The following is a 24,341-nucleotide window of genomic DNA, read 5'->3' as shown; positions in this document are numbered from 1 at the left end:
CTGTCAACCCAGAATACTGTACCTTGTAAAGCACTCATTTATGAATGAATGTGAAATAAAGACCTTCCATAACAAACAGAAATTTAAAGAATTTGTTGCCACTCATCCAGCCTTCCAAAAGAGGCTTAAGGATGTGCTACACACAGAAAATCAGAACGACAGCCATCATTATGAAAGATGAGAAGGCAGAAAATCCCTCAGTAAAAGCACAAAAAAAGTCCCAAGTAAACAATGGGAATATTTATGGAAAAATGTCTGTTCAAGTCCTTTGCCCATTTCTTAACTGGTTTATTTTGTTGTTAAGTTTCTTGAGCTCTTCAAAGATTCTGGATATTAACTCTTTACCAGTTGTGCAGTTTGCAAATATTTTCTTCCATTCTATGTGTTGGATCTTCACTTTCCTGATTGTTTGTTTTGCAGTGTGGAAGCTTCTCAGCTTGATGTAATCCCATTTGTCAATTTTGGCTTTGATTGCCTGAGCTTCTGGGTTTTTTTCCAAGAAGTCTTTGGCTATGCCAGTGTTTGCAGAGTTTCCCTTATTTTCTCTGGTAATTTGATGGTATTGGGTTGTAGAATTAGCTTTTTGATCATTTTGAGTGGATGTCTGTGTAAGGTGCTAGACAGGGGCCTTGTTTCATAATTCTACATGCAGAGATCCAGTTTTCCCAGCTTCATTTGTTGAAGAGACTGTCCTTATTCCAGGGATTAATTTTAGCTTCTTTGTCAAAGATAAGTTGGTTATAGATGTGTGGACTGCTTTCTGTAGTTCTATTCTGTTCCACTGGACTACATGTCTATTTTTTGGTCAGTACCAAGTATCAAATATGTCTTGAAATCTGGTACTGTGATGCCTCTGACTTTGTTTTTCTTGTGTAAGACTGCTTTAGCTATTCAGGATCTCTTGTGTTTGCATTTGAATCTTAGCATTATTTTTTCTTTCTGAGAATATCCTTGGTATTTTGAAAGGGATAGCATTGCATCTATAAATTACTTTTGCTAACATGGACATTTTGCTGGTATTAATTCTTGCAACCTACAAACACGGAATATTTTCTCATTTTTGTATCTTCTTCCATTTCTTTCTTTAATGTTTTGAATTTTCATCAAAGAGATCTTCAATATCCTTGGTTAAATTTATTCCAAGATGTTTAAATTTTTTTTAGCTTTGTGAGTGTGATTTATCTTAGAAGTTCTTTCTCTGCCATGGAATTGTCTGTATGCAAAGACTATTGATTTTTATATGTTGATTTTATATCTTGCCACTTTACCAAACTCTTTTTTTAAATTAATTTATTTATTTGACAGGTAGAGTTACAGGAGTTACAGACAGTAAAAGAGAAAGACAGAGAGAAAGGTCTTCCTTCTACTGATTCACCCCCCAAATGGCCGCTACGGCTGGCACTGAGCTGCTCTGAAACCAGGAGCCAGGAGCCAGGAGCTTCTTCCAGGTTTGCCATGTGGGTGCAGGGGCCCAAGGGCTTGGGCCATCTTCTACTGCTATCCCAGGCCATAGCAGAGAGCTGGATTGGAAGAGGAGCAGCCAGGACTAAAACTGGCGCCCATATGTGATGCCAGCGCTTCAGGCCAGGGCTTTAACCTGCTGCACCACAGTGCTGGCCCCTTCCATGTGAATTTTAGCATCATTTTTTCTTTATCTCTGAGGTGACTCTTCCTCCTTACCGCCAGAGAATTAGGGAGGCTGCCCACAACTTGCTTTGGCCGAGGCAGGGAAGTGGGCCACCCACCACTCAGCCTCCCTGAACCCTGGGGGACAATCAGATGTGGTGGGGAGCCCAGTCAAAGCAGGATCTCATTTTATTGTAAAAGGGAGGTGTTTATATAGCTGAGGTACACAGCGGGTGTGGGCAAAGGGTAGGGTGATGTGATGCAAAAGGGTTTTAGCCACTCCTATTATACCACCTTAATGATCATTAGGCAAAAGTGCCCTGGGGCTGGGTCTTTACCTTGAACATGGAAGATTTTTCCAATTTTTAATGTCTTCTTCTATTTCTTTCTTTAGTGTTTTGTAATTTTCATCATAGAGCTCTTTGACATTCTTAGTTAAATTTATATCAAGGTATTCGAATCTTTATGGAGCTATTGTGGATGTGACTGATTTTTTTTAAAGATTTTGTTTATTTATTTGAAAATCAGAGTTACAAATAGAGAAGGAGAAGCAGAGGGAGAGAGAGAGGGAGAGAGAGAGAGAGAGGTCTTCCATCTGCTGGTTCACGCCTCAATTGGCTGTAATGTCCATAGCTGCTCTGATCCAAAGCCAGGGGCCAGGAGCTCTCCCTGGTCTCCCACACAAGTGCAGGGCCCAAGGACTTGGGCAATCTTCTACTGCTTTCCCAGGTCATAGCAGAGAGCTGGATCAAAAATGGAGTAGCTGGGACTTGAACTGGTGCCTGTATGGGATGCCAGCACTGCAGACCTTGGCCTTACCCGCTATGCCACAGTGCCAGCCACAGAACTAATCTTAAAAGTTTTTTTGAAGCCATGGCATTATCTGTGTATACAAAGGCTATTGATTTTTCTGTGTTGATTTGATATCCTGACACTTTACCAAAGTCTTTTATGAGTTTCAGTAGTCTCTCCATAGAATCTTTTGGATCCATTATATATAGAATCATGTCATATGCAAATAGGGATAGTTTGACTTCCTCCTTTCCAATTTGTATTCCATGGATTTCTTTTTTCTTTCCTAATGGTTCTGGCTAAAACTTCTAGGATTATATTGAATAGCAATGATGAGAGTGACATCCTTGTCTGGTTCCAGATCTTCGTGGGAATGCTTGCCATTTTTCTCCATTTAATAAGATGTGGTTGTTGATTTGTCATATATTGCCTTGATTGTGTTGAGGAATGCTCCTTCTATACCCAATTTGTTTAAGGATTTTTATCATGAAAGGGCGTTTTATTTTATCCAATGCTTTCTCTGCATCTATTGAAATAATCATAGTTTTTGTTCTTCAGTTTTTGTTTTTTTTTTTTTTTTTTTGACAGGTAGAGTGGACAGTGTGAGAGAGAGACAGAGAGCATTGGTTCACCCTCCAATGGCCGCCATGGCCGGCGGGCTGCGGCTGGTGCACCGCGCTGATCTGATGGCAGGAGCCAGGTACTTATCCTGGTCTCCCAGGGGGTGCAGGGCCCAAGTACTTGGGCCATCCTCCACTGCACTACCTGGCCACAGCAGAGAGCTGGCCTGGAAGAGGGGCAACTGGGACAGAATCCGGCGCCCCGACCGGGACTAGAACCTGGTGTGCCGGTGCTGCAAGGTGGAGGATTAGCCCGCAGCACCGGCCTGTTCTTCAGTTTGTTAATGTGATGTGTCACATGTATTTGTTTGTGAGTGTTGAATCATCCCTGCATACCAAGGATAAATTCCACTTGGTCTGGGTGAATATTTCTGATGTCTTCTTTGATTCACTTAGCCAGTTTTTTTTTTTTTTTTTTTTTTGAGGACTTCTGTGTTTATGTTCATCAGGGATATTAGTCTCTAGTTCTCTTTCTAGTTTCTCTTTTTCTGGATAAATTAGGATGATGCTGGATTCACAGAAGGAGTTTGGGAGGATTTCCTCCCTTTCAACAGTTTTGAAAATCTTGAATAATGGTGGAATTATTTTTTCTTTAGATGACTAGAATAATTCTGTCTTGGGCATTTCTTTTGGATGGGTCTTTAATACTGATTCAATGTCCATCATGGTTCTTGGTCTGTTTAGGTTTTCTGTGTCTACATGACTTAGTTTTGGTAGGTTGTATGTGTCTAGGAATCTATCCATTTCTTCTAGATTTTCTGACTTGTTGGCATTTAGATGTTTGTAGTAATTCCTGATGATTCTTTTTATTTCTTTGGTATCTGTTATTACATTTCCTTTTTAATCTCTGATAATATTGATTTGAGTCTTCTCCCTACTTTTTTGGTTAGTTTGGCTGTTGGTATATCAATTTCATTAATTTCTAAAAAAATATAGCTCTTTATTTCACCAATCTTTTGTAATTTTTGGCTAAATTTTCTTTATTTCTTCTCTAATTTTAATTATTTCTTCCCTTCCACTAATTTTGGCTTTGGTTTGTTGTAATTTTTCTAGGTCCTCGAGATGCATTGCTATCTCATTTATTTGGTGTCTTTCCAATTTCTTGATTTTCTGTAAAGTTCCTCTTAACATTGCTCTGGCAGTATCACATATGTTTTGATGTGTTGTATTGTTGTCTTTATTCGTTTTCAGAAATGTTTTTATTTCTCTGCTGATTTCCTCTAGGAACTGTTGTTCATTCAGTAGCATATTATTCATTCTCCTTATTTTTGCATATGTTCTGGAGATTCTTGAGTTGTTTATTTCCAGCTAGAAATCATTGTTGTCAGAGCAGATGCTTGGTCGGGTTTTGATTTTTTAATCCACTGAGATTTGCTTTATGGCCTGGCATATGGTCTATCCTAGAGAAAGTTGCATGCACTTATGGAAAGAATGTGTATTTTTCAACTGTGGGGTGAACGGTTCTGTAGATATCATGTCCATTTGGTCCATAGTATCAATCCTCTCTATTGTTACTTTGTTGATTTTTAGTCTAGTTGACTAGTTCATTGATGAAAAAGAGGGGTGTTGAAGTTCCCCATTACTATTGTATTGGAGTCTGTGTCTCTATTTAGATCTATGATATTTCTTTTAAATAGCCAGGCACCTTGTTATTGGGTACATTTACACTTATTATAATCATATCTCTTTTTTTTTTGACAGGCAGAGTGGATAGTAAGATAGAGGGACAGAGAGAAAGGTCTTCTTTTTGCCGTTGGTTCACCCTCCAATGGCCACCGCGGCCGGCGCGCTGCGGCCGGTGCACCGTGCTGATCCAATGGCAGGAGCCAGGTGCTTCTTCTGGTCTCCCAGGGGGTGCAGGGCCCAAGCATTTGGGCCATCCTCCACTGCCTTCCCGGGCCACAACAGAGAGATGGCCTGGAAGAGGGGCAACCGGGAAAGAATCTGGTGCCCCAACTGGAACTGGAATCCCATGTGCCAGCACCGCTAGGTGGAGGATTAGCCTATTGAGCCATGGCGCTGGCTCTATTATAGTCATATCTTCCAGTTGAATTGATCCCTTAATCACTACATAGTGCCCTTCTTTGTCTCTTTTATATTTTTATGTTAAAGCCTATTTGTAGGATATTAGGATGGCTACACCTGCTCATTTCTGCTTTCTGTTAGCAGAAACAGGGTATCTTTTTCCATGTTTCACTTTCAGTCTTTGTGTATCTTTGTTGGGGAGGTATATTTCTTGTAGTCAACAGATAGATGGGTTTTGTTTTTCATTCATTCAGCTTGTCTGTATCTTTTAATTGGAGGGTTTAGACCAATTACATTCAAGGTTATGATTGATAAGTAATAACTTGGCCCTGTCATTTTTTGATAAATATTCCTATTGTTTGCTTTGGATTTTTTGTACTTTTACAGAATTTCCTGCCTTAACATTCTTTCATAGTGATGACTCTCATTCTGTGTTTCTTTGTGTAGCACATTATTAAGCATATTTTGTAAGGCTGGATGAGTGATGACAAATTCTTTAAATTTCTGTTTGTTATGGGATATCTTTATTTTACCTTCATTCATAAATAAGAGCTTTTCAGGGTACAATATTCTGAGTTCTCAGGTTTTCTTTTCTCCCAAGACTTGGGCTATGTCTCTCCATTCTCTCCTATCCTAGAGGGTTTCTGATGAGAAGTCACCTGTACGTCTAATTGGAGATCCTCTGAAAGTCATTTGGCATTTCTCTCATGCACATTTTAGGATCTTTTCTTTTTTTAATTACTTATTTATTTGAGAGGCAGAATTACAGACAGAGAGAGAAAAATGAGAGAAAGAGAGAGAGAAAAATAGATAGATAGATAGATGATAGGTAGATAGAGAGAGAGATCTTCCATCTGCTAGTTCACCCCCCAAAATGGCCACAATGGCCAGAGCTGAGCTATTCTGAAGCCAGGAGCCAGGAGATTTTTCCAGGACTCTCACAAGAGTGCAGGGGCTGAAGAACTTGGGTCATTATCTGACGCCTTCCCCAGCACACTGTATTAGAAGTGGAGCAGCTGAGAGCTGAACTGGAACACATATGGGATGCTGGCTCCACAAGTGGAAGCTTAACCTACTGTGCTACAGCATTGGACCCCTCTTTATGTTTTACTCTTGAAAGTTTGACTACAATGTGTCATGGTGAAGATCTTTTCTAGTCATGTCTATAGGGAGTTCTATTTGTCTCCTGTACTTTTAAATCCCTTTTTTCTCCAAATTAGGTAAGTTTACTGTAAATACCGAATAGATCTTCTAATCCATTCCATTTTTCCACACCTTCAGGGACTTCTAAGACCCATATGTGGGGGTCATTTGATTGTATCCCATGAATCTCCAATACTGTTTTTTAAATTTTCTAATTTCTCCTCCTCCTCCTCCGCTTCCTCCTCCTCCTCCTCCTCCTCCTCCTCCTCCTCCTCTTCTTCTTCTTCTTCTTCTTCTTCTTCTTCTTCTTCTTCTCTTCCTCCTCTTCCTCCTCCTCCTTCTTTTTTGGTCTGATTGAAAAATTTCCAAAGATTTGTCTTCTAGCTCAGATATTCTTTCTTCTGCCTCACCAACTCTTCTATAAGGCTTTCAATTGTATTTTTATTTTACATATTGATATAAAAATTCAATCTAGTAGAAATATCTATTAGAATAGAAAACTGCTAGTCTCTGTATACCTCCAACATGCTTCAGTTCCATTTTCCCAAGGAAACTAAAATAAATAATTTATGTATTTAGTTGTTTTGGTAATTCACTCAAATTTCATTTGATTTACTGAATTATCTATATACCTGTTTTTTTTTTAAAGTTTTATTTATTTATTTGAAAGGAAGAATTATAGTTAGGCAGAGGCAGAGAAAAGAGACAGGTGTTGCATCTGCTGGTTCACTACCCAAATGGCTGCAATGGCCAGAGATAGGCAAATCAGAAGCCAGGATCCAGGAGCTTCTTTTAGGTCTCCCATGTGGGTACCCAAGGACTTGGGCCAACTTTTACTGCTTTCCAAGTAGCAGAGAGCTGGATCAGAAGTGGAACAACTAGGACTTGAAACAGTGGCCATATAGGATGTTGGCACTGCAGGCAGTGGCTTTATCTACTACACCACAGCGCCAAACCCTGTTCACTTATATATTTTATAAAACAAGATTTAGCTTGCCCTCTATTCTCTTTACTCTTCCCTTATAGTTTTTGATATGGTTGTTGCTAGGTACATTTATTCCATTTGGAAATATGCTTTATTTTTTATTCCATAACATTTAAGAGATACTTTTTCATAGAATACTTCTACAACCTTGAAAGATATGACTTCTAGTAGCCTTAACATTGTCTGCCTCTATTCCACCTAATGTCAGCCAAACTTTTACTTTTATATACTCAAGGTTATACCACTTATAGTAAATTCTGCAACCACAGAAATTTTTTATATGTGTTTTCAGGTTGATTCCAAAAGAATTAAAAATGTACTAGTTTTGTTTATTCCCTTTAAGTTCTCCTTCAAGGACATTATTTTTCTTTATATACCTGGTGATCTTTAGTTGTTTAAGAATCAAGGACTAGGTTGAATTTGAAGGAACTAGTCTGAATTTGTGTCCTGATGTTTGCATAGGATGTTTTCTTGCTCAGTCTTTCGTGTTAGGTACTGCTTATGGGAAAGGGCTTATCAACAGGCAGACTTCACTTCAAAATGAGTTGCAGATGTGATTTTTAAATAGGGACCTCCAACATAACACAATGGGAGTGCCAGGAACCATCCCATTACCCCATATTCATATTTCAATATTCATTTGGTAAAGTTATTTGGCATTCTCAGGTGCTTACCAGGGTAAAATTTTGACTGATTTGCCAGTGATAACGAGAAAGAGAATGAAGGAGATTTCAAGCTTCAGACTGTAGCTCTAAAGGAATTTCTTTGTCATTCACCTTTTCCTCTCTTGTCCTCCATTGTACTTGCCAATCTGACTCTGGGACGTCTCTGGACCTGCCTTCAAAGGGGAAGTGTCTCCTTTGCTGTTGTTCTCTCTGTAGGGTTTTTTTTTTTTTTTTGAAAGATTTATTTATTTATTTGAAAGTCAGAGTTACACAGAGAGAGAAGAGGCAGAGAGAGAAAGAGAGAGGTCTTCCATCCAATGGTTCACTCTCCAATTGGCTGCAAAGCTGGAGCTTCGCCAATCCGAAGCCAGGAGCCAGGAGCTTCTTCTAGGTCTCCGACACGGGTGCAGGGGGCCCCAGAAATTGGGCCATCTTCTACTGCTTTCCCAGGCTATAGCAGAGAGATAGACTGGAAGTGGAGCAGCTGGGTCTTGAACTGGTGCCCATATGGGATGCCAGCACTTCATGCCAGAGCATTAACCCATTGCGCCACAGTGCTGGCCCCTCTCTGTGTTTTGCACTGTTGTTTCTTATCTGCTGGCAAGCTTTCATTCTGTTTTTGTTTTTGAAAATTTGTTAAAACTCTCTTGTCTTTGGATGGAAAGTTCTCTCTGATGTAACAGATTTATTTATGTGTTATTTTACTGACATAAATACTTGCTGTAAGTTCATATTTTTATGAGACTAAATCAGACTTGATTCAGAAACTAACAATGACTTTTTGACACCTCTTTGGAAAGATCTCACAAACTTTCTTAAATTAAACAGAGAAGACATTAAGTTACTATATTTATAATGCTTTGAAATATTCATGAAGCTACTTACATTTTTAATGTTATTCATCAAGGACATAGTGTTAGATTCTAATCTGATGTAATTGAGGCATTAGTTTTCCATGTCAAGTGAATCCTGAAAGTTTCCTGGAAGGTCAGAGTAAGATAGACATCTTTATCTTGTTGTAAACTGTGATATTTCCAATATACCAAAGTAATGTTGGTTGTATTTGCTTGATAGTTTTTGTCTATAGGGGGAAAGTTTGAGAAAAATATCAAAGAGAACCTTTACTGAAAGTCATTAACACTCAGCTCCTTCTGCTCCCTGTAGGCTGATTTGGGGATTATATGTGATTTGGAGAAGAATGTGATGACCATGAATTCAGAACAGAGCCAAAGCCATTTCAGTTTATGGCAAGAATGACAAGACCAGGATTCAGAAGCCAAAGGAATAAGATAATTATAGATCAAAGATTTCTAACAAATTGGAAACTAATAAAGTGTTCTTCTTCGGAGATTTATTTATTTATTTATTTAAAGGCAGAGTTACACAGAGAGAGTGGGAGAGGGAGAAGGAGAGAGAGGGAAAGACAGAGAGAGATCTTCCATCCACTGGTTCACTTTCCAAGTGTCTGTAATGGCCAGAACTAGGCCAGGCTGATGATAAGAGCCAGGAACTTCTTCCAGGTCGTCCATGTGGGTGTAAAGGCCAAAGCATATGGGCCATCCTTTGCTGCTTTCCCAGACACACTAGCAGGGAGTTAGATTGGAAGTGTAGTAGCTAAGGCATGAACTGGCACCCATATGGGATGCCAGCATTGTAGGTGGTGGTTTAACCTGCTATACCACCATGCAGGTCCTCAATCAAGGATTCCTGAGCGCACAACAAAACGCAAACTCAGTGACTTATCATTATTGAACAATGTGCCTACAGATTTCACGCTTCCAGGCATGAGGAACTTTGGGTCAAGAATTGAAAATCATTCCTTAAGAGTTTATTTACCCATTTATTTAATCATTCATTTGTTAATTTCATAAATATTTATTGAATGTCTAAAGTACTTTTAAAATTCTAGGGATCCGCTGGAGAAAATCCAGACTTGGTTTCTGTACATATGAGAGATTAAGATCTAATGTGGATCTCAAAAGTTGAAGAGGCAATAGGAATTTATAAGATCTAACTGGAGCCAGAGCACTTCAAGGTAGTCAAGAGGTTCTACCATGAAAGATAAACTCCTGTATGTCAATTACAATTACATAATTTATTACAGGTTGATCATTTCTAATCCAAAATCCAAAATGCTCCAAAATTCAAAACATTCTGTGAAACAATGTGATACCACAAGTAGAAAATTCCATACCATAAAACTTTGTTTCATGCACAGAAGGATTAAAAATAATGTATTACATAACTTTCAGGCTATGAATATAAGCTATATATGACACATGTATAAATTTCTTCTTTATATTTGTGTCCTATTTCCATGATGTCTCATTATGCATTATACAAGCATCAAAATTTTAAAATAAAACCAAAATCTGGAACATTTCTGGTCCAAAGTATTTGTGATAAGAGGTATTTAATTTGTATTATAGTTTTTAAAATATTCATATTGCTGTTAATAAAGTAAATGGATTAATAGAGTGTGAGCAGTCATAACTGTAAGTTGAAAATTATCACTGTAGTACACTATTCTCACCCATATTTAGATATCATGATTTTCCAATAGTTGCAAAAAGCAGTTACAAGTAACTTTCCTCTTTTGAAATTCATTTGAGAAGCATAGAATGAGAGAGAAAGCAAACTCTATCCTTTGATTCACTCCCCAAATGCTTGAAGCAGCTGGGGCTAGGCTGGCCCTGAAATTGGGAGCCAACAAGTCAACTCAGTTCTCCCACAGGGTGTCAGAAACCCAATCACTTAAATTATCAGTGTCTGCAATGGCAGGAAGCTCAATTCAGTATTGAAATCCAGGCATTCCAATGTGGCATGAGGACATCTTAACTGCTTGGCTAACTTTCTGAAGACTTATTAATGACATGAAGTGATTTTGATAGACACATATCCTTCAATTCATTTTCAGATGAGTACATGGAAATGTGGCAACAGATTCACCCTGGTCAGATTCCAGAATTACTATGTTGGATTCTGAGAAACACTTGCATGCTCTTCTCCCATCATGATCCTTACCTGAATGTGTACTAGCAATTAGGGGATTTGATACAGTTACTGAAAGAGTTAGAGTAGTATCTAAAAGTACTTACTAACTTTAGGAATTAAACTAAGTAAAAGTTGATGGAAAAGAACGAACATATTTATAAGCTGAGAGCTACATCAAAGGGACAGAGAGGAAACACTTGACAATAAAAATGCTGCTTTGATTGGAACTGGGCAAAAAGCCAAACTTACGGGAAGGAGACTCTTAGACCGAATTGTTTCTGGATCAAACACTTCACAAATCCAGAATGAAATTTGAAAATTTTCAGTAAATGGTAAGGTTACCTCAAAATGAACTTATTGGTAAGTTCCAGAGTTAAATCCTTGTTCGTAAGGTTCTCTTTTTTTCTAGTTAAAAATAATGATACATATTTTCACTTAAAGTAGATTTATCAAATGTTGACTGTGCATAGGAATTTCTCTTTAAAAATTCTGATGAAAAGTTATAGGTTTGTTTGTCCACATATTTCTTTGATGATAAAAAGCCATTTAATGGATTTAACCAGAGTTCTTATTTAAAAAAAAAAAAACAACTAAGCATTCTTATAATGCAACAATATGTAGTCTATCTATAGATATCTCTATTCATTTGGATACAATTTATTAGTAAAATACCATCTTATATCTTAGGCTATTATATTCACTCATTTGCTAATGTTTGAAGTTACTTGTTTAAGATTTGTTTCTCCTTTTTTTCATTGTAAAATGCTGGATGCAGGAACTATGATTGTTTTGTTCAAGAGTGGTGCATAATGGTGGATTGCTAAAATTTTATCAAATGGAGCTGTTGTACATTGAGATACATTGAGAAAATTCATTTGTATTCCTTGATATCTTCATGTATATAATTATGATGTGTGTCTAAGTGGGAGAGAATTTATGAGATTCAAGGAATTTTTGTATCTGTCGATCTACAAGCTCATAGTAATATTAGGAATATTAGGAATTATGATGACAATCTAATAAGCCAAAGTTAAGTTCAGATTTCAGATAGATGATTAATATCCTGGAGATATGGTAAACTGTGGAACTTAAGCCTAAGTAGGCTGAGGTGCCAGTAGCCAGACACTTCTTCATTGGAAGACTGAGTTAACCCTACATTCATGGTCATGGTGCATATTAGCAGTTTGTAAGAGTGGGGAGCAAGCCAGGGTCTGTCTGGGGCAGGGCTGCATGAAAACTAATTTTACTTACTAATGTGTTTGCTTTCTGTGTACCAAATGGAAACATCCAAGGAAAGATAGAAAGTAAATTTTAGCATAGCAGATGACAATCTAAAGGGAACATAGGCAAAAAATACTTCTATAAGAATTTTTAAAATTCATCCTTGGTATCAGATGGGTACCAGAACTAATTAGCAACCACATCAGTGACAACAACAGATGCATTTTAAAAGTGTTTACTGTTTGTACTGTTAAATAGTTTGCATTCTCACAAAATCTGTAATAATGTGAACTCCTTAAATTGCTTTCATAGATAAAGAAGCTATAGATAATTCAAGTTCACCCAAAAGAGGCAGAGGACAAAGTTAGGTACTTGACTCCAAATCCCACAGATTTCCCTCTTTGTGACAGTTTCCTACCACAGAAGAATGAGCAATTCTAAGGGAGAAATGGTTGATTATAAAGGAGAATGACTTTGGGGGCATGAGACTGGTAGATATTGACAGTAAAAATCAGAGTGGGGAAGCTTTGTGGGACTAGCCAGTAAACCAGGCAAGAAGTTTAATTAAGAACAGGAACTTAACAGGCAAATGGTAGCTAGATGTTCATATGGCTGATTAAAGTTTTATTCTGTCCTACACATAGAGTGCAGAGAAGGCATTTCTTCTTAGTAAAAGAAGGTGACATGATTATAAATATCAGATCTGTTATTTACTGTTTTAGGACACTGAAAATCAACTGATGTGTGCTAAACACTTGTGTTCCTGTTAACCTGTTACTCTTCACCATAAGCTACCAAATCAAATGTTTTTCTTTTCCTGCTATTTTCTTATTTTTAACTTTTATTTAATAAATATAAATTTCCAAAGTACAACTTTTGGATTATAGTGGCTTTTTCCCCCTATAACATCCCTCCAACCCACAACCCTCCCATCTCCCACTCACGCTCCCATCCCATTCTTCATCAAGGTTCATTTTCAATTATCTTAAATACAGAAGATCATCTTAGTATATACTAAGATTTCAACAGTTTGCACCCACACAGAAACACAAAGTACTGTTTGAGTAGTAGTTATACCATTAATTCACATAGTACAACACATGAAAAACACAGATACTACATGGGGAGTAAATGCACAGTGACTCCTGTTGTTGATTTAACAACTGACACTCTCATTTATGACGTCAGTAATCACCCGAGGCACTTGTCATGAGCTGCCAAGGCTATCGAAACCTTTTGAGATCACCAACTCTGATCTTAATTAGACAAGGCCATAGTCAAAATGAAAGTTCTCTCCTCCTCCCTTCAGAGAAAGGTAGCTCCTTCTTTGATGGCCTGTTCTTTCCACTAGGATCTCATTCACAGACATCTTTCATTTAGGTCCTCTTTTTTTTTGCCACAGTGTCTTGGCTTTCCATGCCTGAAATACTCTCATGGGCTCTTCAGCCAGATACGAATGCCTTAAAGGCTGATTCTGAGGCCAGAGTGCTGTTTAGGACATCTGCCATTCTATGAGTCAGCTGTGTATCTCACTTCCCATGTTGGATCATTCTCTCCTTTTCAATTATATCAGTTAGTATTAGCAGACACTAGTCTTGTTTATGTGCTCCCTTTGACTCTTAATCCTATCATTACGATCAATGATGAACTGAAACTGATCACTTTGACTAGTGAGATGGCTTTGGTACATGCCAACTTGATGGGATTGAATTAGAATCCCCTGGCATGTTTCTAACTCTACCATTAGGGGTAAGTCCGAGTGAGCGTGTGCCAAACTTTACATCTCCCTCTCTTATTTCCACTCTTATATTTAACAGGGATCACTTTTCAGTTAAGTTTAAATGCCTAAGAATAATTGTGTGTTAATTAAAGAGTTCAACCATGTTATTGAGTAGAACAAAAAATACTAAAAAAGAAGAAAATATTAAGTTTTCAAAATGTCCAAAATATTGATACATTAAATCAATAATAAAATTAATAGGCAAAATTGGAAATCATATGCAATACTTGTGATAGTTAAACAATTAAAGCTTTGATATTAACAATCTCTTAAAATAGTAAAAATAATAGAACAATTCAAGAGGCAAGACAGTAATTTACAAAATGAGTATAAAAAATAAAAAATAAGAGAAATAGGAGCAAATAAATATGAAAAGGTTTAATCTGATTAGAGATCAAAGGCATGGAAAACTAAAATGACAGTCTGTAACACAGCTACTCAAATGATGAGTGTTTTTTGTTGTGGCTGATTTGTTTTTTAAATAATAATGATATCTTTGAATTTGCAGGTAATTGAAAATTTTAATATGTTGCTGACAGGTATAAAATTATCAATCTTTTTTTGAAGGCAGTTTAGTAACTTGTATCAAATACCTTGAAAAATTCATTTTCTTTCACTCAGTAATTTCACTTCTGAGAATTTATTCTAGGGGAAAGAAAGCATTTATTCATACAATAATGCATTATAATAAATTACATCATGGATATATTTATGCCAGCAAAAAACTAAAACATCTTTTCAAAATTGTATACGAACACAGGCAACATTTAGTAGAATACATTGTAGCTCTTAAAAGTTATGTTTCTCTCCACAACAACAAAACAACCCACTTAAGAGACGGGCCAAGGACCTCAATAGACATTTTTCAAAAGAGGAAATCCAAATGGCCAACAGGTACATGAAAAAATGTTCAAGATCACTAGCAATCAGGGAAATGCAAATCAAAACCACAATGAGGTTTCACCTCACCCCGGTTAGAATGGCTCACATTCAGAAATCTACCAACAACAGATGCCGGTGGGGATGTGGGGAAAAAGGGACACTAACCCACTGTTGGTGGGAATGCAAACTGGTTAAGCCACTATGGAAGTCAGTCTGGAGATTCCTCAGAAACCTGAATATAACCCTACAATACAACCCAGCCATCCCACTTCTTGGAATTTACAGAAGGAAATTAAATATGCAAATAAAAGAGCTGTCTGCACCTCAATGTTTATTGCAGCTCAATTCACGATAGCTAAACCTGGAATCAACCTAAATGCCCATCAACAGAAGACTGGATAAAGAAATTATGGGATATGTACTCTATAGAATACTATACCTCAGTAAAAAACAATGAAATCCAGTCATTTGCAGCAACATGGATGAATCTGGAAAACATCTTGCTGAGTGAAATAAGCCAGTCCTAAAGGGACAAATATCATATGTTCTCCCTGATCAGTGACAACTAACTAAGCACCAAAAAGGAAACCTGTTGAAGTGAAATGGACACTAGGAGAAAGAGTGACTTGATCGGCCCTTGTCCTGACTGTTAATGTACAACTTAATACTTTATCCCTTTTAGTATTTTTTTGTTCTACTTAATACTATTGGTTAAACTCTTCAATTAACACACAATTATTCTTAGGTGTTGAAAATTAACTAAAAAGTGATCTCTGTTAAATATAAGAGTGGGAATAAGAGAGGGAGGAGATGTAAAATTTGGGACATGCTCAATTGGACTTGCCCCAGACGGTAGAGTTAGAAACGTGCCAGGGGATTCCAATTCAATCCCATCAAGGTGACATGTACTAATGCCATCTCACTAATGAAACTGATCAGTTTCAGTTCACAATTGATATAGTGATAGAATTAAGAGTCAAAGGGATCACATAAACAAGACTGGTGTCTGCTAATACTATCTGACAGAGTTAAAAAGAGATAATGATCCAACATGGGAATCAGGATACACAGCTGACTCATAGAATGGTCGATGTACTAAACAGCACTCTGGCCTCAGAATCAGCCCTTCAGGCATTCAGACATGGCTGAAGAGCCCATGAGAGTATTTTAGTCATGGGAAGCCAAGACACTCTGGAAAAACAACAAAACAAAACAAAACAAAACAAAAAAAAACAAAACCTAAATGTAAGATCTCTGCAATTGAGATCCCAGCAGAAAAAACGGGCCATCAAAGAAGGAGGTACCTTTCTCTGCAGGGAGGAGAGAACTTCCACTTTGACTATGACCTTTTCTAAGTAAGATCAGAGTCAGCAATCTCAAAAGGCTTCCATAGCCTTGGCAACTCATGACAAGAGCCTCTGGTGATTACTGACGCCATAAACAAGAGTGTCAATTGTTAATTCAACAACAGGAGTCACTGTGCACTTACTCCCCATGTAGGAGTCCTTAATGTGTTGTACAATGTTGTATAATGTTAATTAATGCTATAACTAGTACTCAAACAGTACTTTACACTTTGTGTTTCGGTGTGGGTGCAAACTGTTGAAATCTTTACTTAATATATACTAGATTGATATTCTGTTCATAAGATAATTGAAAATGAATCTTGATGTAAATGGAATGGGAGATGGGAGGGTTGTGGGTTGGAGGGACGTTATGGGGGGAATAGCCACTGTAATCCAAAAGCTGTACTTTGGAAATTTATATTTATTAAATAAAAGTTAAAAAAAAAGAAAAGAAAAAATTAAAAGTTATGTTTCTGCCTGAAATAAAATTAATGACTGAAAATTCTTATGGTTAATAATGTTAAAAGAAGGAAAATCAAGGTAATATATAAAGTACATTTATTAAAGTATTAAGGTAATTAAGTGAGAGGCCAGCAGTATGCTATCGCAGGTTAAGTCACTGCTTGGGACACCAGCATCCCATATCAAAGATCTGGTTTGAATTCCTGCTGCTCTGCTTCTGATCCAGCTTCCTGCTAATTCAGCTGGGAAGGCAGCAGAAGATGGTTCAAGTACTTGTGCCCTTGAAACCCATGTCAGAGACTAGAATGGACTTCCTGGCTACTGGCTTCAGCCTGGCCCAGACCCAGTTATTGTGTATATTTGTGGAGTGTAACAGTGATAGATCTCTTTCTCCTTCTCTCTTTGTCACTCTGCCTTTCAATCAAAAAAATAAATAAATCTTTCAAAAATAAGATGAAATACAAAAATAATGTCTCTCCTAATTCTGCTATCCAAAGTATACATTTTTCATGTGGACTAATAGCCATTTTTTGGGCAGACTGGATTATGTCAAAGAGGTAAGGAGAACAAGTCAGGATTTAAGTTATGTGCAAGATGGGGTAGAATGGCTTCCAGGGACAAGACAAGTGTATGTGGAGGCCACAGAAGAAAAACCTCAAGTCTCAAGTCTCTCAATTTCTCTTATATACTTGCATCACTCATTTGACTTTTTAAAATGCGTCCTAGATAGGATGACCATAAAAATTAGAAGAATGAAAAGTAATGTTACCCTTGGAAAATAGACATCAACCACGGGGTCATCATACATTTAAAATTTTACATGTATTTTTTTCTGTTTGCTTACTCTGTCCAATTAAATGATGAAATGATCATCTTTCCATTTGAATATTGTTTATAATCCTTGCCTGTATTCCTTCTGAACTAGGGATTTTAAGATTTTTACTTGCTGAACTCTTTATTTGGTGGAGCATTAAACCCTTGATGGTAATGTTATCTCGAAAGCTAAGAGAGAAAGGGGGAGGGGAGAGAAGGAAAGGAAGGAGGGGAAAGAAGAAGGGAATATCGATATAAGAATTGTATCTGTGAACTGCATTGAAGCTATTTTCTTTGTAGAAATATCATATTAACATAAAGTATTGGATGGTAAAAATCACTTGAATGGGTCAAAATGATAAATACAGTCTTCTTCATATAGAAGATTCACTAATGATAGCTGCAAAATCCATTCAAGTAGTTTTAATCAAATCCTGTTTATTATACTCATCCCCAGGCTTACCCACCATATCCCTAACCCTCACTGATGCTGTGCTGTTACTTAACTGGTTTCTATGATACACACCACCCTATTATTTTCCTTCATTGAGAGTTGCAAAGAGAGAAAAACTAATATCATTTTTCTATGTAAAGACTCAATGCAATATATATGAAAATTAGTAAAATGTGCTGACCCTAAACATTTTGTGGGAATTCATTACAATTTCTGTCAGAACAGAGCTCAGCTCAGTTCAAACTTGACAGCTTTGTAAATATGTCTCTACAGTACTTTTGAAGTAGTGTAAACTTATTCCAAGTCTAGTATTTATAACAAATATGTATATAAAAAGATTTTCTGTAGGTTACTTAGAACCATATCATGGCTATGAAATATAAAAGAGATAAAGTAAGAGCAGAAAAAAGGCTTGAACACATGAATATTCAAATTGGTGAACAGAAAGGATATGTCATTAAAACACCCACATCCAATGTGGTTTATATTATTGACTGATTTACAATGTATTTTTTCTCTAAGGTTCTGTCTCCATAATCAAACTGAATAGAATTCATTCAATTATACATATGTGGAAAACATATTTTGTATGTTAGTCTAATAAGAGGACACCTACAAGTGAGGAGCTAATAGTACGAAAGATAAACATTACATGTTAACAAATAAATCCAGAAAAATACATTTTCAGTATCATCAGAGATGTACACAAAGGATATGGTGGTTGACACAAATGCACAAAGATTTGGAGGATCAGAAATAACTTTGAATTAGAAAAGCATCCTAGTGATTCAAGCTAAGAAAATAAAATCCCAATTCATTTTCCTTTCATGATTAAATATTAAATCCCATTTTGTGATAGAATTGATTTACGATTGCAGTTAATTTTGAAATACATAAAATATAAATATATTAGTACCTGTACCATGTTCAGAATAAGTGGAGCCTGCAAATCTGGAAGGTCTGATTCCAGAAGAAACCTTAGTTTACTCAAAAACTTTTCAAATATTGATATGGATTCCTAAGACCTGCACTCATTCTAATCCAAGTTGTCACATGAATTTTACTTCAGGAAGAACCAGTCTAAACTTAGCTGACATTAAAAATCATTTTAACTGAACAGTAAAGAATTAAAGATTTCAGAGAAATATTCTAAGAACATTTGATTTATTGTGATATGATAAAGGTGTTATCAGAACTTATGGATAGAAATGTGCTCTTCAAGGTGCAAATGCAGAAACAATGTCATCATGAAGGAATTCATTTTGACAACTGAGGTGCTCATGGCAACCAGGTTGAACACATGTCCATCCACACACATTTCATTTGCTTCCTACTGTATCCTGTGCCCTACTCATGATGTGGTTTTGTACTAGGAGTATTGCTGTTGTCAAACATAGAAGAAGTAAGGTAGCACCTAGTTCTCTTTCTTTTGCAACTGGGATTTGACTGCAGTTACAGAGCCTTGCATTTTCCTGGCCTATTCTTTGGGGATCAATGATCTGTAAGTTTGTTTTTATCCAAAATCCAGATGTTGAAACCTCATCCCCAACATGAAAGTGTTAAAACTTGGGCCCTTTAGCTGATGAATGGGTCTTGAGGGCACAGGCCTCATGAATGGGATTAGTGCCCCTAGGGTTGATGCCCCAGAAAGCCACCTTGTCCCTGCCACCATGTGAAAAGGTACCTCTACGACCAGAAAGTGAGCCCACGTCAGACATCAGGTCTACTGGCTCCTTGATCATGGCTTCCAGCCTCCAGAATTGCGAGGAATAAATTTCACTTGTTTATAACTTGCCTGGTTTATGGCTTTTCTGTTGTAGCACCCAGAATAGGCTGAGATAGGTGGTATTTTTGATGAAAGGGTACAGGGCCCTCTTGTGGACCCATGGTAAGCTGGTAAATGGTTAACAACTGGCTCTTCGAAAGGAAGCAGGGACTGGTTCGTGGCGTTGGCCAGTTTCTAGGCTATGAAGATGATGACTGTGGTTGTTTCATGCTACTGTAGTGATGTCCCAGAAATGGAGGCAGAAAGAATTGGGCAGTGAGACACCACTCTATGTATTTTCATCACACAGCACAATAGACATGACAGGCTGAAGAGCCCAGATGTAGGAAAATGATTAAGGAATGATGCTCTAGAAATTAATTTCCTTTGTGTTACTATTATTTGTTTAATTGAAACTTTATGTAATTTAACTTTTAATCATTACTGTACTTAACTGGCTTGCAAAATTTCTGAAAATGTAACATATTCAACTAGCATGGACTGGTAAAAGCAGGCTCTTGGAATAGTTCTATGTGTTTTCTGTTTTCAAAATATGGCCCCACAGATTGTCACCCCACCAACACCACTTTGGAACTTGTTAGATGTGCAGAATCTCCAAGTGCTTCCCAATGATGATAACATGATTCTTCCTTTCAACAAGATCCTCAGGTAATTTTCACTCAAGTTAAAGGTTTTTTTTTTTTTTTTTTTTTTTTTTTTTTTTTTTTTTACAGGCAGAGTGGACAGTGAGAGAGAGAGAGTCAGAGAGAAAGGTCTTCCTTTGCTGTTGGTTCACCCTCCAATGGCCGCCGCGGCCGGTGTACCACGCTGATCCGATGGCAGGAGCCAGGTACTTCTCCTGGTCTCCCGTGGGGTGCAGGGCCCAAGCACTTGGGCCATCCTCCACTGCACTCCCTGGCCACAGCAGAGAGGTGGCCTGGAAGAGGGGCAACCGGGACAGAATCTGGCGCCCCGACCGGGACTAGAACCCTGTGTGCTGGCACCGCTAGGCGGAGGATTAGCCTAGTGAACCGCGGTGCCGGCCTTCAAGTTAAAGTTTTGAAGTACCGTAAATTTTTCTCTAAGACCAGGACAGGCTCAATTTGGGTAAGTTCTTGATTAGCTGGGAATATATTGCTGACACAAGTCTTAAAATTTGAGAGAATATCTTTTCAAACTGTGACTGGAAGACTCATCTGCAAGATAAATCTTGAAATCAGGAAGAAAGTGGAAATGGGGTAAAAGTTAAAATAGTGGTAGATGTAGTACAGTGCACATGACTTTGATACAGCACAGCTGAAACACATGCTTACCTGTTACAGGAGCAGGAAACGCTGATGGCGAAACAAAGAATGTGTTGTGGGGTTTGGTTTTCCATAATGAAGACATTTAATTTTTAATTGGTAATCAGCAACAAAATTATTCTTCCTAAAACTAGGTATCTGAAATTCTCTTCCCTTCAAGCATAGCTGACAGATCTAGGCTTGGAAAAAAAACCAAAAAACAGAAATGCACCAAAAGTATTGTTGCATGTAACATTTTAGGGATGAGGTGAAATTGGAATCCTACATTTTGCACAGAATTTTGGAAAACATTGTTTTTATATTTGAATATTTATTCATTTTCTGAAAGGCAGAAAACAGAGAGAGAGAGAGAGAGAGAGAGATCTTCTATCTTCTGGTTCATTCCCCAAATGGCCTTGATGGCTGGAGCTGGGCCCAGCTGGAGCCAGGAGCCTGGAGCTTCTTCTGAGTCTCCCGTGTAGGTATAGGATCCCAAGCACTTGGGTAATCTGCTGCTGCTTTCCCAAGCCATCAGCAGGGAGCTGGATCAGAAGTGGAGCAGCCAGAATGGATCTAACTGTTCCTGGTATGGGATGCCAGCTTGACAGGCAGTGGATTTACCTGCTATGATATAGCATTGGCCTGGAAAACACTTTTTAAATAATTTCAATCAGATAAGTAAAATGGCAATGAGGAAGATATCAGTTCCTCTTTAGAGAATAAACTTTTATACATTTATGACATTACCAGATAACAATTTTCACTCAACTATTTCTACGTATATCAAAGCTGAAATATGTGTAAGACAGAATTAGAAGCTGTTGGACCCCTTATAAAGGTAAATACATAAATACATGCATTACATACAGTATAAATAGAGCCTGCAAGTGTGGAAAGTCTGATTGTGTGGGGAAATTAGGCACACGAGGCAATTCAAAGACAGCACCCAAAGGAAGTAAGGTGAGCGGTACCCAAAGTCGTTTACCACCAAAGCTGATTGGTGGCATCAGGGGAGGTGATGACAACTGATGATGAGTGTACAGACATATGGCTGGTCCTGTAAAAAGTCGCCCCCTAAAATGACCTTTTAGGTAATTGGTTGGCCCTTATGCCCTGCCCCAGTAATCCTGTGGTCTTGTGCTTTAAAAGGCATTGCTATGCATGCAATAAATGAGTTCTTGCTTACTTGACTTGACTCCCCGCTGCATCTGACTGTCTGGGGGATGGAGAGGATCGGGGACTGGGGAAAGGGCGAGCAGGGCACTTACCTTTCTTTGGACCCAGTCCATCCTCGTTTGGGTGGACTAAGACCCTGCATGATTGCAGAGAGAACTTTATGCAAAAGCTTTTCTTTTCTTTTTTTTTTTTTTTGACAGGCAGAGTGGACAGTGAGAGAGAGAGACAGAGAGAAAGGTCTTCCTTTGCCGTTGGTTCACCCTCCAATGGCTGCTGCGGCTGGCGTGCTGCGCTGATCCGATGGCAGGAGCCAGGTACTTCTCCTGGTCTCCCATGGGGTGCAGGGCCCAAGCACTTGGGCCATCCTCCACTGCACTCCCGGGCCACAGCAGAGAGCTGGCCTGGAAGAGGGGCAACCGGGACAGAATCCGGCGCCCCGACTGGGATTAGAACCTGGTGTGCAAGGCGGAGGATTAGCCTAGTGAGCCGGGGCGACGGCTGCAAAGGCTTTTCAAATGCCAATAAGGAATCCTTAGACCCACATCCAGCCCCCTCAGTACCTGATACCAAGATGGCCAAGGTGGAATTTCTATGTGAGCTCAACACCACGAACTTCTTCAAAACCACTGATTTGAGTACTGATGTTGCTGAGTTCTTAACCTTCCAATTACAGACAGCAACATGGGTCCCCAGTGCGGCACTGATGCCTGGAGGATAAGCCAGACCTGGCGGATGATTGATTACGTGGAGCAGTTTCCATCCCAGCAGTGGCAGTCTTCACTGGAAGAGATGTGCTTTTTGGGGCCGGTGCTGTGGTGCAGTGGGTTGAAGTCCCAGCCTGCAGCGCTGGCATCCATATGGGCGCCAGTTCATGTCCAGGCTGCTCCTCTTCTGATCCAGCTCTATGCTATGGCCTGGGTAAGCAGTAGAAGATGGCCCAAGTCCTTGGGCCTCTGCACCTGCATGGGAGACCTGGAAGAAGCTCCTGGCTCCTGGCTTCAGATCGGCTCAGCTCTGGCCGTTGAAGTCATTTGGAGAGTGAACCAACGGAATGGAAGACCTCTCTCTGGCTCTACTTCTTTTTCAAGTAAATAAACTAATTCTTAAAAATAAAAAGAAAAGATGTGCTTTCTGGATATGAATGTGCCTTTCCTCCCTGTGATATTTCTACTAGATCCACTACTGGTGGACTCACAGACACTGTGTCTGCAGTCATGATGTCGGCAGAAGACACAGCACATTAAGTGCAGCCATTGGCTGATGCCGAAGACACTAACGTCATAAGACTCCATCAGTTAGGTGAAGTTGGTCCACCTATGCAGCGGAATGCTTACTGGGGCCATAGTTATAACGTCATTTGGAAGACAACATCCTGAAAGGATGAGCTTTTATCTTATAGGATACAGTATATGCTTTAAGTCAGGGAGCATTATGTAATGTGTTATTCCCTGCAGCCAAAATACATGGGTCTTAGAAGCAAGCAGTAAAAGTAAGGTGGCTATCATGCTATAATACAGTTCTATGAATATAGACTTACAGACGTGGTGTATGAAGGAGTGGACTATGCCATTACTAATTTATTACTTTTCAATTCTAAACTCACCCTTGGTTTTGTTTATTTGTTTGTTTGTTTTTTATGGTGAAGTAATTTGATTCTGCAGTTACATTTATCCTGTCAGCTGCTTTGATGTGAAGTTCTCCTGAGAAACCACTGGAGGGAGACTGTAGGGCCGGAAAAGGGGGAAAGGGTTTCTCTGTTTTTGTGTTTTTGTTTCCCCAGGATGTTGAGAACACTGGAGAGCAGTGAGCAGTGAGTAACATACACCACAGCTGAAATGAGCTCAAGACTGCCACCAACAAGTTCGTTCATCACCACAGTGGTGAAGTGCTCTTGCATTATCCTCCAGCAAGTTTCTTTTTTTAAAATTAAATTTCTAACAAACATACAATTGTACATATTTATGGGGTACTGTGTAATGTTTTGACACATCTCTCCAATATATAATGTTCAACCAGAGTAAATACATCTGTCTCCTCAAACATTTCATCTTTTTAATGAGGAAAAATCTCAATCCTGTCTTCTGGATTTTTATACAAAATATATAGTATATTAATATTATATTTAGTCACTTTATTGTACAATAAAACCTGATAATTTTTTACTGCTGTTTAGCTGTAATTTAATAGCCATTAATCCTCACCCCTACTGCCCTCAGACCCCTCCCAGCCTCTGGTAACCAGTATTATATTTTTAACTTATATATGACATCATACATTACTCATCATTCTGTGTTTGGCTTATTTCACTT

Source organism: Oryctolagus cuniculus, chromosome 5, assembly GCF_051225735.1.
Source record: "Oryctolagus cuniculus isolate XC-2025 breed Fujian yellow rabbit chromosome 5, ASM5122573v1, whole genome shotgun sequence".
Taxonomy (NCBI): domain Eukaryota; kingdom Metazoa; phylum Chordata; class Mammalia; order Lagomorpha; family Leporidae; genus Oryctolagus; species Oryctolagus cuniculus.
Note: the sequence above shows the minus strand (reverse complement) of the source record.